Raw genomic sequence first — 14,937 nt, 5'->3', positions numbered from 1 at the left:
CCTGTCCCCTCTTTGACAATTTGAGAGAGCTCGTGCCACACCTGGCCAAAGTAACTTTGCTTTTCTCAGGGAATATTTCTTAGAATTTTTTTTTCTTGTAGAGCCTACGAAAATAGCCTCCAAATACACACATGCATACATGTCAGCAGCCTCCTCCGGGCCTCACTGACAAACACTCTGCCTCCACACACTAAGCACGTGAAAGGGAATACCGGTCCCCATTGTTCTCAACAAGGCTGTGGGAACCCCAGCCTATTTGGTTGTTCTAAGTGTGATGCCAAGGCCACTACTGTGAACAACTTTGGGCAGCAACTCCAAGTCTTGTCCTGGTCTTGTTCAAGGTAACCTGGAGCCGGGAAAATGTTTGCAAGGATCTTGGGATTTGTCCCACAATTGGCCATCTTGCCCTGAAAGATGCTGCCACAGCAATTAAAAATCAAACAAAAGCAAGGCCATGCACATGCACCTCCCTACCTCAAGGAATAGGAACCCCATGGGGGAAATAAAATTTAGGAGGTTTATTGAACCCACTGTAGAGCTGATACAGAATTTAAATTGATTCCATAATTTATTGCATTTTAATTAGCAATCACAGGAGACCAAGTATTGTTTACTCTCTTGTTAGGAGCTCTAGCTGGAAACAAAACCAGTGAGTCTTAATAAGGATGAGTTATATTTACTGTTTTCCATTTTACAGTCTTGTTATAATCATCACAAGAAGGGATTCATTTAGTGCTCATTTGTTCTTGGTATGACATTTGTTGACCACTAGGGTGACATAAAACCAGAACATACCCCACAAGGCAAGCAAGAGCCCTACCACCCCATCACACCCCATGCTTGATCCTGGATTGTTTCCAATAATATCATTTAATGTGGAAATATTTCTGGCTTAGGTTAGATAACATGAGTTCCCATGTGCCATTGTCACCCAAAAAGCATCCATATGGCTGTTGTTGGTTATTTATTTAGAAAAGAAAAATGTTACAGACAGCTGTATTTATATGCACCACTTCAACTTTGAAACACCAGCCCCTTCAGGCAGCCGAGAAGCTGCCTCTCGGCTACAGCACACGCCCTTCCCTTAGCAGCGAGCCATCCAATGCGTGATCCCACTTGCTTGCTTTCATTCTGTATTTTTGTTTTGGGGGTTCACAGAATGTTAATTCTTTTTAATGACAGTTCTCCAGGGCCAGAGCTTTTGGGACTTCTAAACATCTCTTGTTATTATTTCTCAAACAGAAAGAATCCTGCACTTCTACTTGTGGGTTGGGACTCTCCGGAGTAATGTGTTTCCTTGGGAGCATTCTGGGTTCCATTTCTTGCTAGGAACATTATCAAGTTCTTTTTAAGTACCATTGCATACTGTTCCAGTGATTCCCATCAGTCATCCCCATTCTCCCTGTTGGATTGGGCTCCCAGCAGGTAAGGGAGCTCATTATCTCATCTCAAAGATTTTTCAATGAATGAGGAAGGAGGATTTGATTCCAAAAGGCTACCCTCACAAAAGGGATGTTTTGTGTAACCTGAATACACATTCCCTTTAGAGACTTTTCATTCGAAATGGACTTCTCCCCTCCCTCAGGAAAAGCAGGTGAAGTAGGTGCCATTGTTTATTTACTCCTCTTTTTCTTTTTTGACCTAGTTTTTCTTCATAGCCATAGAGGTACCAATCCTATGCTGAAGTTTTAATTAAACCTTGCTCTCTGTTAAAAAGCTCCTATTGTCCTTTTCATTTAAATAGGATTCCTCTTAGATCTTTAACAAGACCACGGAGGAGTAATAAATCTAAGTAATTGTCCTTATTAAGAGGAGATTATTCTCACAAGACTATAACAGTCACCAAAGTAACTAAAGCCATTTTCAGGTAGCACTTAAAGTATTCTCCTCCTACCCAAATACAGAAATGCCTCGTTAGTCACTTTCTTTGCTGCTCAAATTAAATTAGATGGCATTCTGTTTATTTTTCATATCTTTTGCTAACAGAAGGGGATTTGCCTTTTGATGATACTAATCAGGAAACCTCAAGTTCAACTATATTGAGTCCATAGGATAAAGATGACCCCTCCCTCCCTTCCTTCCTTCTTTCCTTCCTTGCTTTTTCAAAGGCATTAGTGGCCTCAAGATAAAAAACGTAGGCCCTTGGATGGCATATTATATGTTCATCTAATATTTACTAAACATCTTTCATGTTCTAGGCACTGCAGTAGGTTCTGAGTTTTGAGAGGGGGAAAAAGCCCACCTTCTTGAAAGAGGGAACAGGCTACCAGGAGAACATGTTCCAGGGCGTTAGAAGCAGTCCACCAGAACTATCCACTTAGCTTATTCCATTACAGATGCAGAACTCTGTTTTCTGGTCTTAAAAGACTTCCAGGGAAGCTTTCCCATTTCCCAAGTTCTTGTAGTCAGTGGCTCCTGATGTTTTCAGTTTTTATTTAAAACCCATGTTCTAAACAAGCCTCCCTTAGAGAAAGCCAAACTAACATTTCTAGAACAGAGTTGTCAAACAAACAAACAAACAAAAAAACTGGGAGCAAACTTAAGCATCGCTTAAAGATTAAGAAGTGCCTTTCAGGGCCAGGCGCAGTGCCTCATGCCTGTAATTCCAGCACTTTGGGAGGCCGAAGCAGGCAGATCACAAGGTCAAGAGTTCAAGACCAGCCTAACCAATATGGCGAAACTCTATCTTTACTAAAAATACAAAAATTCGCCAGGCATGGTGGCAGGCACCTGTAGTCCCAGATACTCGGGAGGTTGAGGCAGGAGAACTGCTTGAACTTGGGAGGCAGAGGTTGCAATGAGGCTAGGTCGTGCCACTGCACTCTAGCCTGGGCAACAGAGACAAACTCCGTCTCAAACAAAAAAGAAAAGAAAAGAAGTGCTTTACAGAGGTGACTGCCAAGAAATGGACTCCCTAAGGAGCTTGGGGAGGGGCATTTCAGTCAAAATGAGAAAGTATTGTTTGTCAATCTTATTGGCTTTGGACTTTATCTTCAGATCTTGAGGGCAGAGTTGGCATCAGCTTAGCTCTTATACATACTTCATGTTGAGGGTTCTGTGATGTTTGGGAATGGCCAGTAAGAACTGACACATTTGTTGCCCCCAAAATGGCTAGTAACATAGAACTTGTGGGTATTGGCCGGGTGCGGTGGCTCAAGCCTGTAATCCCAGCACTTTGGGAGGCTGAGGCGGGTGGATCACGAGGTCAAGAGATCGAGACCATCCTGGTCAACATGGTGAAACCCCGTCTCTACTAAAAATACAAAAAATTAGCTGGGCATGGTGGCTCGTGCCTGTAATCCCAGCTACTCAGGAGGCTGAGGCAGGGGAATTGCCTGAACCCCGGAGGTGGAGATTGCAATGAGCGGAGATCGCGCCATTGCACTCCAGCTTGGGTAACAAGAGCAAAACTCCGTCTTAAGAAAAAAAAAAAAAAAGAACTTGTGGGTATTACTTGCAAAATTCATTTTAAGGGCACAAAAAAAGGAAGCAACCTGAAGCTATGCAGAGATGGGAACTGGAATCTTGCTATTTCAGATGGAAATTTTCCAATTACATGACAATAGAAAAAATTAGCTCTCTTTTCACACATCCAACAAGTCAAAAAGTTTTCTTAAAGAACAAGATCAGCAGTCCATCTGCTGGGAAGCCTTGACCAGTGGACTTCATTGTCTTTGTGAATTGTCCATGAGCGAGGTTGGACTTTAGCCTTGCAGATTCAGAACTTAGACAACATACCAAGAGTAGATCCATTTTTCTGAGAGAGAGCCATTGGCTAAGCAGTGAGATTGAAGGATAAAAGCACTATGCCAGCGTATTAACTAGCAATGAGAAGTAACTGTCAAAGGGGCTGAAATTCTCCGAAGTCTACATGACCACCACATTCTTTTCCTGAGGCACACTCCAAGTCGTGGTCAGAAGACTCCTGGGGGAGTGCATAGTCAGAAAGAGAAGAGTTAGATGACTTGAACATTTAGTGAAATAAAACTCTTACCGTTTAGTGCTTCCATTTAGCAATCGAACTAACTGGGACTAGAAGACTAGAACTCAATTGGCTTTACCCCTCCACATTCATAGTCACGTTACAGATACTTTTGCCAATGGGAGGGAGTGATTCACTTTGTTGAGTTAGATCTCCTTTAACCTTCTTTAAGTGAATCTTCCCCAAATGGCACTTTGCTATTCACAATAAAGTAATCAAGAGAGCATTCTTGTGAAAATGTTTTTGAAGTCTTAAAAGTAAGGCTACTTCCTTTTTACCAAGGGACACTTAAAAACAAGATCTTCATCTTATATTTGAGCATATATGATAACCACTTATAATTAAGAATCAGTAATTAAGTAGGGACCGGAAGCATGAGCTCTGTAGGGTGGGATTCTCTTCCCTGGTTTCCCATAGCCGCTGGGATCCAGTCACAATTCCTTTGCACTGTCACTCAAGGCCCTTTGCTTATGGCGCGAGCACATGCCCTGAACCCTCTCCTTCCTCTAGGCCGCCAAAGCTGACTAGCTTTTCTTCTAACGGACACATTCTTCCTTTATCTATGTTACCTCTTCCCTGGATTGTTAGTGGAGTTTTAGAGGCCCTGGAGCCATTTTGCCTTCGTCAAGAAACTTAGCTTCTTTCCGATGCTGTTCCTGTCGTTCGGCTCTCAAAGGGCGTCTTATTTCTGGTTCTCAGGGATGCAGGGTGAGGTGAGGTAGTACCTTACTAAAGCCCCAAGTACACAAATAAGGGCACCATCGTCCTAGCATACTTCCAACTATAGAAGGAGTTGGACTTGCCAGTTACCAGTATACAGCGAATACACAAGGGTGAAAACACAGACACATACACTTCCTCTTTCTAATCTCTGCTTTGAGATTCATACTGAGAAAATTCTTTTGAATGAAAATGTAATGACCCAAAGTAACAAAGGGGAATATCTGTATTTTCCCTTAAGCTTAACAGAGTTCGTTATTATAACTTTCTCTCTCTCTTTCTTTTTTTTTGAGACAGAGTCTCACTCTGCCGCTAAGACTGGGGGACGTGCCATGAACACAGTTCACTGCAGCTTCGACCTTCCCCGGCTCAGGCAATCTTCCCACTTTAAGCCTCCCGAGTAGCCGGGACTACAGGTGTGTGCCACCATGCCCTGCTAATTTTGGTAGTTTTTGTGGAAATAGAGTTTTTATCATGTTGCCCAGGCTGGTCTTGAACTCCTGGGCTCAAGAGATCATCCGGTCTCGGGCTCCCAAAGTGTTGGGATTACAGGCGTGAGCCACCGCACCCAGCTATTATAACTTTTTCTAAAATGACTTAGTAAAACAGATCTTTAGTGACAAAGACTGTAAACAATGATCAGAAAACTTAATATTAACCCACAACTCAGGTTATACCATATTCTCTGGGTTTGTGTGTGGGTCTCCAGAATAATAGGGTGGTTTTGACTTCCTTACAGGTTAGTTCCCTTTACAGAATTCTTGCAGCATATGTTGTTGCATTTCTTGCATTAATAGTATCCATTTCTTGAGAAATGAAGAGGCTGTCCCAGCGTGCTCCTATCCTACTGTACAGGGCTGTCCTGTGGCTCTGGGCAGGAGGTGGAGCATTCAGAACACCTGTGCTAAAGAGGCTCTGATTTCATGATGATGGACATAGAAAACAAAACATCTGGTCAACGGAAGATAAAATCTCCTGAAAGTATGAGAATTGATCTTTGAGCTTTACAATCATCCCCAGCAAAAGTGGCTCCCTACTATGTGTAGCAGAGACTGCTGGTGTTCACTGAGACCACAGGGTCCTCTGTTCTCAGCCTCCTTGCAGTTAGGAGGGGTGATATGACTGGGTTCTATTCAATATGGGCAGAGAGTGTATGCCGCTTCAAGGCTGGGCCCCTAAAATGCCCTGTGAGTTCATTTGTGGTCCCTCTCTTTGCCAGCTGTGTTTCTGGAGCCAAGGACTCTGAGAAGTCAGAGCCACATACCATGTCAGGAGTTGGATCCCCAAACTCATGACTTAAAGTTGCCCGGCCTGAGACATTCACATTGGACCTCGTGTGAATGAAAAATAGCTTTCACTGTGTTAAGCCACTAAGATTGTGCAGTTGTTTCTTGCCACACTTAGCCCAGCCTCGCCTGACTAGGGGAGGTAGCCGAGCCCAGTGAGTCAGCAGCTGCCAACACTCCATGAAGTCCATCCCCAGGTGCCTCTGTCCTCTGTGTTCTGATACCCGAACACAGGATGAACGCACCACCCAGGACGTTTTCACCCTGGGAATCCAGCCAGCCCCACACTTTCTAGCATATTTGTAAACGATTTTCTTATTGAATAAGTATTCCAGATGGAAAAGCCCATCAGACCTACTACTGTGCCCAAACTCACCTAGGACCTACTCGAAGTGAACTGTTCTAAGGCTGGGTCTAAGCCAAGATCCTTGAAAAGCAGCCAGATCGAAGCTTGAATCCAAATGTAAGCCGGTGCTGCTGTGTATCGGAATCTCCACAAACATGAGTTTTAGGAAGGAAGGACAACATCCTTCATCCTGATCCAAAGAGATAAGCAGGAAGCAACATCAAGGGGTAGGAGCCTGCAGAAACTGCGGTAGAGCAGGAAGGAGCGATTGATCTGAGAACGTGGTGCCGGCGGGGCCACGGCTGCCTGCATTGGCAGGGAAGGCTTGCATGGAGTTTATATATTTTAAGAGCAGTTTTAGGTTCACAGCAAAATTGAGCAGAAAGTACAAGAGAGTTCCCATACACCCCTTGCCCCAACTCAATGCATAGTAAGCCCCACTCCCATTATCAACATCCCTCACCAGAATGGTTCATTTGTTACAATTGATGAACCAACACTGACACATCACAATCTCTCAAAGTCCATACTTTACATTAGGCTCACTTTTGATACTGTCCCGGCTTGGACAAATGTATAATGACATATATTCCCCACTATAGTATCATGCAGAATAGTTTCACTTCCTTAAGTGTAAGAGACAGATTTAAACAGTGGACACAAATAAACAACTTTGTCCATAGCTTTCTCCTAAAAGGCATTTTTCTAGTACACAGCGAAAAGACCCCAAGAATTCTTTAGATATCCATGCAGGAAAGGAAAGCCCATCTAGGATCCTGCTAGACGTGAACAGAGTCTGTGGCTCCATTCCCAGCATTCTCTGGAGTTTAGCTTGAGAAAATAATATGAATCCTATAGGATCAGTGATCTCACTCATTTGGACTACAGTAAATCTCTTCTATATTACTGCTCAGCCTCTGAGAATATTATATTGGGTCTCATTTTATTAAAGAATGTCATGCCTACCCAGAAGTCGCTATTTAATTTTTAGCTGCAAGATACAATTTTGAAAAACCATTATCTAGAAAGTGCAATAATCAAACAATGTAATCATGAATGTTAAACCTCCTTGGAATATTATTTTAAATGCTTGCCAGCTGGAAGCAAAAGTTGATAAGGAAGTATCTGATTTGGTTGGCTTTCTAATTTGTCAAAGCATCTATACTTTCCAACATGATATATTTGTTAAGGTATGTTTTTTTTCTCTGCATGATTGTTTTGAAACTATCAAAGAACACAAAATCTTTAAACAAGGAAGACAGATTTGCATTTCCTGTTTGTTCCAGCTTAAGATTTAGGATTAAATCACTTTAAGAGACAGAATTGAATCCTTTCTCAGAGGAGCCAGACGGTCCACATACATCGTCAACTGCCTCTGAGCTTTCTGGCTGCCCTGTGAGATCAGACTCGTAAATTCAGTGACATATGGAAAATATCAGAAAGCCAAGGCATGCATTTTAAGAGAGCCCAGAAAGCTGGGCTTACGCTGTCAAAAAGATCCCTGGCAATTTCCCCATTATTCCCATCACTCTACCTTGAGTCTCCACAGAAAGGGTCCATTGGATATTTGGCCAGTGACTGGGAGTCTGGGGGTGATCCAGCTATCTGGCAAATGTGCCACCCTCCCCACCTAAGGCGGTCCAGTAATCTATGCATCACTGAGCAGTTCCCCAGGAAGGACATCTTTTTTCTGATGGGCCACTGAACTTCGGTACAAGCAACTCCTCACATCTGAAATACCCTTCTCGATCTGTGAACTCCCCCTTCTGTTCCCACACACTTCCCTCCTACCTCTATCATAGCACTTGTTTCACTGCACTATAACTTACATATCTGTCTTCACTACTGGGCATTGAACTTACAGAGGGTGCTTCCTTTAGCCCTTTGAATGACTAAATATCAATGTCTGCTCCTTAAAAGAAAGCCTGGAAGCAGGATCATCATGCTTCCTTCCTCCCCACTGCCATCTCCAAGGAGTCCTCGATGGACCCCGGAAGTGGTGGTGATGTCCAGCCTAGGCCTTACTGTCTTTGTATGACCTGAATTCGGCACTTACCAGGCATACAGCAGGCACTTGAGGTGGGTGAATGTGCCTGCCTGCTTGGGAAGCTTGGGGATGGAGCAGGGATTGATGTTAGCTACGGGCTTCTCTTATTCACACTACCTCTACCTTCAAAACCTTAGGCAAGATATTTACCCTTTCTTTATTTTTTTTATGTCTATAAAATGGGAATGATAGTGCTGCCTAACTCACAGGATGTTATAGTGAATGGTTTATATATCTATTACATAAACTAAAAGCTAAAATGATAGCTTGCACTAGTAAGAGCTCAATACATCTTAGCTAACAAAGTTGGTTCTCAAAAATTGTGAGCTGGCCTTCCTAGACATAATAATGCCTTTCTAAATGGCCCCACTCCACTGAACTTCCTTCTACAGCCAAGTCTCTGTGTAAAAGTGATAGTTACTGGGTTTACTTAGAGGAAATATTTGCTGGGGCCTCAGGGATTCTGGTAAAGTAAATAGGGATTTTTTTTCTTTTTTTCTGAGAGTGGGTTTCCCTTAGCACTTTGAATGACTGAATATCAATGTCTGATCCTTAAAAGAAAGACTGGAAGCAGGACCTTCATGCTTCTTTTTACCCCAATGCCATCTCTAAGGAGTCCTTGATGGACCCCGGAAAAGGTGGTGATGTCTGGATCTGACTTTGGACAGTGCTTCAGGCTTTAATGTCACTGAGAGTCCACAGACCCAAGAAGGACTCTGAAGGGCACAGGGAGCCATCCTTGAAAGCAGCATGCCCTGCCCTGTGCAGATGATGGGGAGAAGTCTTGGCCACTAGCCAAGGCCAGCTACTGACTTCAGGGGCATAAACTATCAAGCTTTAAACATTTCTAGGCAAAAAGGTAAGGGTCTGTTTCAGAGAATGGGAGTGGGCATGGGTTGGGGTTGGATAGCTGTACAAAGCTTCCCCAGTCCTGGGGGCAGGTGTCTCCATCCTCAGACCTACCTTGCCCTTGGAGCAGGGGGCTGAAAACTGGGGAAGCAGCTATCTGAGTGTTTTCTGGGGTGGGGGGAAATGGAAGAGTAAGAATGAGGCACCCTAGAGCCATTTCCCTGGAGACTCCCGAAATCCAGAGGCCCTTACCCACGAAAAAGGAGACTGTATGATGTTGGCCCTGGGTCCATAGACAGGTGACATAGGAGCAAGTTCTAGCTCTCTGTCTATCTGTTCGGGGCCTTGGGTGGTCACTTAGCCTTGCCTTGGCCTCTTCTCCTGTAAAATGAGGCTAATACAACTATGTCATAGAGCCACTGTCAGTGTCTAATGAAGTCAGGCTTGGGATGTGTTCTGAGATCTATAATGTGAGAAATTAATAGCAAGCATTTTACATATAATGATTGTACTTAGGATTTAAAGACTGAACCAGGATAGAACTGAACCAGGTTTGGTCTCAGAGGCTAACAGTTGCAGTGGCGATGGAGAATGACTCCCCTGAGGTTGGATGCCCCTTTCCAAACCAGCCTCTCTCCCTCATTCTTCCTCCACAGCCTGGATAAAACTGGCAGTAAAGGACAGTGGCTCAGGGTATGGAAACCAGAAGGCCTGCATTTGAATCGTGTCTCTGTCCCTGACTAGCTTCATGGCCTCAGGTAAGAGACTTAAATTTTCTGTTATCTCAATTTCCTTGTTCGTAAAATGGGGATGATATTGGTGCCTGCCTTGTAGGATGTTGTAAACACTGAATGATCTAGTGCATGTGTTATTGTTAAAAATGAGAGCTAACAAAGTGAGCACTCAGAAACTGTGAGCTGTCTTTACCAATCATGGTAATGCCATTCCAAATGGCCCAAGTCCATTGACCTCTCTGCTCACTCAAAGAATACTGGGTCTGCTGGGTTTGGTGGTGCGTGCCTGCAATCCCTGTCAGCTGCTCACAAGGCTGACGCGGGAGGATCACTTGAGGCCAGAAGTTTGTGACCAGCCTGGGCAACAGAGTGAAATCCTGTCTCTTAAAAAAATATATACAACACACACATGCTACATATGTGTGTGTATATACACATACACACACACACACACACGCGCGCGCGCGCACACACACGGAACACTGGGTCCTTTCCACTCCAGCAGGTCAACCAGGAGGCCTGAAGAACACAAAATTAGAAATCTCTGAAGAATGAAAATGTTGTCTTTTGAAGGGAGTGGTTACACACCAGGGGTATTTATATGATTCACTAGGAACCCAGTAGATCCAAAAATTGGGGCTGTTCCCTGGCGGTCCGAATTGACTTCCTATAGAGGAAGGCTGTTAGGGAGGCACTGCCTGAGATCAGCGGGACCTGCTCTCTTCTTCAGCTTCTCCAATGCTACTGCCAGTGAAGAATCATACACTTTAAGACTGGGAAGGACCTTACAACATCCCTCAGGCCAATGGATTGTGAGGTCTGGGGGCAAAGACAGTTGACTGAGGGAGTTCTGTTCTTGAAGGGCAAAATCCACTACCTGCTTCCCACAGCCAAATTCAGACAATGGAGCCCTGTGCTGTGGAGGGAGGACTGAGGACGTGGTCCACAGTGCCATGACACTCCCTGAGCACCTACCAACCTATCACAGTCCTGTGCCACTAAGAAGAACCTCAGCGTTTAGTAGAGGGAGGTGCACGGCGAACGTCATCTCAACACATTGTGGTTAGCGGCACGCTTTCAGTATTCACGGGGTTCTCGGGAAGCCGAGGGCAGGGGCACCAAGCCAGCCCCGGGGAATGTGTGGAAGGTGCACTCCAGGAGTTGGTGACACTTGAGCTAAGTTTGAAAGGAGGAAGAGAAGTAACTCTAGGAGAGAAAAATGTAAAGACCCTCCAGTTAAGAGTGGAGAGAATGAACGAGAGGATCAGTGTGGCTGGAGGCTAAGGTGCCAGAGATTGGGGAGGCTGACAAGCCCCGAGAGACCAGAAGCCAGCATGCAGGGCTCGTGTTCCTGAATCAAACAGGACTTGAGCTTGATCATGGGAGCCACCAGTAGGGTTTTTAGCAGAGGAACTGTGCAAATGTGCAGTCACCTCGGGGCTGGCTGCTAGAGGATGGATTGGGGTGGGCAGACCTGGAAGACGTTCAGCCGGCTTCCCTGAGTGAGGCTTGGCTTCACCACTTCCTTAGTGAACAACAGGGCTTCCTAGAGACCGAGGGCAACAGACTCACAATGACATTCCACATGTGCCACCAGGTTATCTATCCACCACCCTGTGGTAACTATCCTTAATCATCCAGTATTCCCTCACCCCAACACAGCTCGTGTACTCACGGGGGACGCTTTACTGCACCCATGGGGCATGAGGCTTAGGCTCAAGTAATGAGCACAACTCTACCCCTCTGGTCATAGTATTTGCTGTAAGAATGGTCAAGTGGCCAGGCGTGGTGGCTCTCACCTGTAATCCCAGCACTTTGGGAGGCCAAGGTTGGTGGAGCACCTGAGGTCAGGAGTTCAAGACCAGCCTGGCCAACATGGCAAAACCCCATCTCTACTAAAAATACAAAAATTAGCTGGGCATAGTAGTGTGTGCCTGTAGTCCCAGCTACTCAGGAGGCTGAGGCAGGAGAATCTCTTGAACCCGGGAGGCAGAGGTTGCAATGAGCCGAGATTGTGCCATTGCACTCCAGCCTGGGTGACAAGAACAAAACTCCATGTCAGAAAAAAAAAAAAAAAAAAAAAAAAAAAAGAATGGTCAAGTGGTTCCATTCAGGCCACTGAGACTCAGGGCAACATTTTCCTGAGGGCTCTGGAAGGTGAAATGTGCAGATGTGAGGCCGGGAACTGCGGCAGCTATTCGCCATCATGAGAGAAGACAGGTCTAGGACAAAGTTGGTCCATGGAAAGCAGAAAACCTCAGAAAAAAAAAAAAAAAAAAAAAAAAAAAAAGCAGAGGCCCTAATGATGGAGTGAAACTGAATCAAAATGGAATCTCCCTCCCCACAGAACAAACCTCTGAACTTTTCAGTCACAGGAACCAATACATCCCTTTTGTTTTCCAAACCTTTCTTTCTTGCTTGCAAAAGCTCAGAGCTCAGGGGCACTAAGGACTCGTCTAGAGCACAGTGGTTGGAAAGGACCAGCTCTAAACAGGTGAAAAAAAAAAAAAAACCCAAGGTTTTCCTGACATTGTTTTAGAAAACTTAAAAATTGTTTTAATTGAAAACCATTTTTCAATGCTCTCTGCTCTGCGGGACTTGCCTCCCAAGTCCACTTTTCTGGGTTCCTCCTAAAGCAGTGGTGCGCTGCCACCTGCTGGCTGCAAAGCAGAATGTGTCCTAGAAAGTAGATGGAGAGCATTAACGCTGGAAAAGGCCTTCAAGGTCAGCGTGGGAAATACAATTAAGGGGAAAATCATTTTCTGCTAATGTATATTGTTGAGCCGTTTGAAGTTTGACTGGTAGTTTTATTTTTAAAAAATAATAAAATAGCGATAGTCACTTTCAGAAATATAATATTTCATATCTTGTGGCATTTATTTATTACACTTGGTTATATTCAATACCTGACATTTCCTTGAAAAGCAGTAACAATGAGAACCACCAAAAAAGCATCCCCCCTCTCTCTCTGTTTCTCTCTCTCTCTGCACAAGCATATCTGGAAACACGCATGCACGAGCTTTGTCTCTGCTAACTCTGCCTGATGCAGCAGCCACCTACCCTTTACTTCCGTTTCTGGGGCAGCCAGCCAGCCCATTTCTTACCTGTCAGATTTTCTAGGCAGAAGTCTGATCTTAGTCCAGTGCTTTTTATTCAGGAAAAACTTATCAAGCTCTCCAAGTATCTCCTTAAAGTCTCCCTCCAGACTTCATGCAAGGCGCAGCCACAGATCCCCTCCCACCAACCCTGGGGGAGACGGGATTTAACAGCTTCTCACTTTAAAAATTCTCTTTGCAATTCCTCTTTGCCTTTTCCTAATGTTTCAGGTCTTCATACTACTTTGAAATTTCTGCACAGTAGCCCCTTTGGAATTTAGCATCTATTGTATTCATGCCTCAACCAAAACTGTAATAGTAAAAATCCCAACATGAATGCTGTTACAAATTCCCTCCTGGCCCCCATTTGGGGTGGACCTGCCCAGGACCAGACTAGCAGTAGCCTCGACCTACCAGCAGGTGGCGCCCAAACAAGCCTGATCGCCATGGCTCCATCCGGGACCGGGCTTCGTGCCAGCGCTCACCATCACCTCTCCGCACAAAACCTCCCTCCATTACGGCCTCCCTTCAGCCTGCTAACGTGTGACTTCGATGTTTCCTGGACTTTGGCTTATGTTCCTGGCCCTGACATTATCAGGTCTGATACCCGCCCAGCTCCAGTGGGCCCCCTCCTCCAGGGATCTTTCCCTGTGTTGCCCCAACACAACCCCAACTCCAACCCCCCACTGGGGCTGACCTGGCTGCCCACTTCCCTCTGGGATGTCCACAGCCACGTTCCGCTCTGCGCGACCGTGCTCTCTTGAACCAGGCTTGAGTTTTCCAGGTCTTTCTAGACCCAGCATTGTGGACTGGCAGCCCACCTCACGGAGTGCACACTGTAGCCAGCCCGGCTTTCCCTGGCCCCTTTCTACCTCGGCCAGGAGCCTCTTACCTGAGAGGCAGCGGCGAGGCTGCTCCCCACACCCCCAGCACGTGCGCATGTGTGGCGCGGAGCGGACACGGCCCCGTGTGATGGGGCGCTCTTCTGACGTCATCTCCTCTGCCGTCTCAGCCTTCGTCTGCACAATGCATGCCGGGGCCTGAAGCGGACATGGCCCCGTGTGATGTGGCGCTCTTCTGACGTCATCTCACCTGCGCGTCTCAGCCTTCGTCTCCACAATGCATGCCGGGGCCTGGAGCGGACACGGCCCCGTGTGATGCGGCGCTCTTCTGACGTCATCTCCTCTGCGCGTCTCAGCCTTCGTCTGCACAATGCATGCCGGGGCCTGAAGCGGACATGGCCCCGTGTGATGCGGCGCTCTTCTGACGTCATATCTGCGCGTCTCAGCCTCCGTCTCCACAATGCATGCCGGGAGAACCTCCAGTCTCCTGTCACTACTTCAGTATTCTTCTTTTTTTAGCCCATTCAGCTGCCATGTGGTCCCTGGCAGTTTCCTCCAGTCCAGTTCCCAGTGGAGTGTCTGCTGCCCAGGTTTCTGAGGTGCGCCAAGGCCGTGGACATACCCAAGCCCGGCCACAGCTGCCATCTCCCTCAGAGTCCACCGGTGTTGTACGACGTCACCTTCAGTGAGCCACAGCTCTGGGCACCGACGGCTCGATTGCATGGGAGGGCTCCTCTTCCCTGTTCCGTGTGGCCAGAATGTCGTTGCCCGTTTTGTCCCTCAGGCATGCTTTAGGAATCGGCACTGATGGCCTTCTCTGGGAACCTGCTCCTGCATTTGGAACGGGAGACTCACCTGGATTGAAGGTGTGGAGCCTTCACCTGGGTCCTGCAGCACCAACAGCCCAGCCTCCTCAAGCCCACACCGATCCCGTCTGAGCTGGCTATAGCAGGGCTCTTTGAATCCCTCTGCTCATGGGGTTTAAAGGAAACTGTACCTGGGCTCAAAACCTGCCTTCTCTACCTATTAACTCTGT

General features: G+C 46.1%; 1 long non-coding RNA gene across 3 annotated transcripts in view; it reads left to right on the top strand.

Annotated features, from left to right (window-relative positions):
* The window catches only part of LOC141580349 (uncharacterized), a 71,484-nt gene that overhangs the window by 49,221 nt on the left and 7,326 nt on the right, over positions 1–14,937 (top strand). The window contains exons 3-4 of one of the 3 annotated variants that reach the window (XR_012512592.1): positions 5,000–5,118; positions 9,887–9,988. This is a non-coding gene — a long non-coding RNA (uncharacterized LOC141580349). Of the gene's footprint in view, positions 1–4,999; positions 5,119–9,886; positions 14,038–14,937 lie in introns of those variants that run through there. The other 2 variants (XR_012512591.1, XR_012512593.1) reach the window with 2 other exon arrangements.

This window comes from Saimiri boliviensis, chromosome 11, assembly GCF_048565385.1.
Source record: "Saimiri boliviensis isolate mSaiBol1 chromosome 11, mSaiBol1.pri, whole genome shotgun sequence".
Taxonomy (NCBI): Eukaryota; Metazoa; Chordata; class Mammalia; order Primates; family Cebidae; genus Saimiri; species Saimiri boliviensis.
This window is presented reverse-complemented; position numbering and strand designations above follow the sequence as displayed.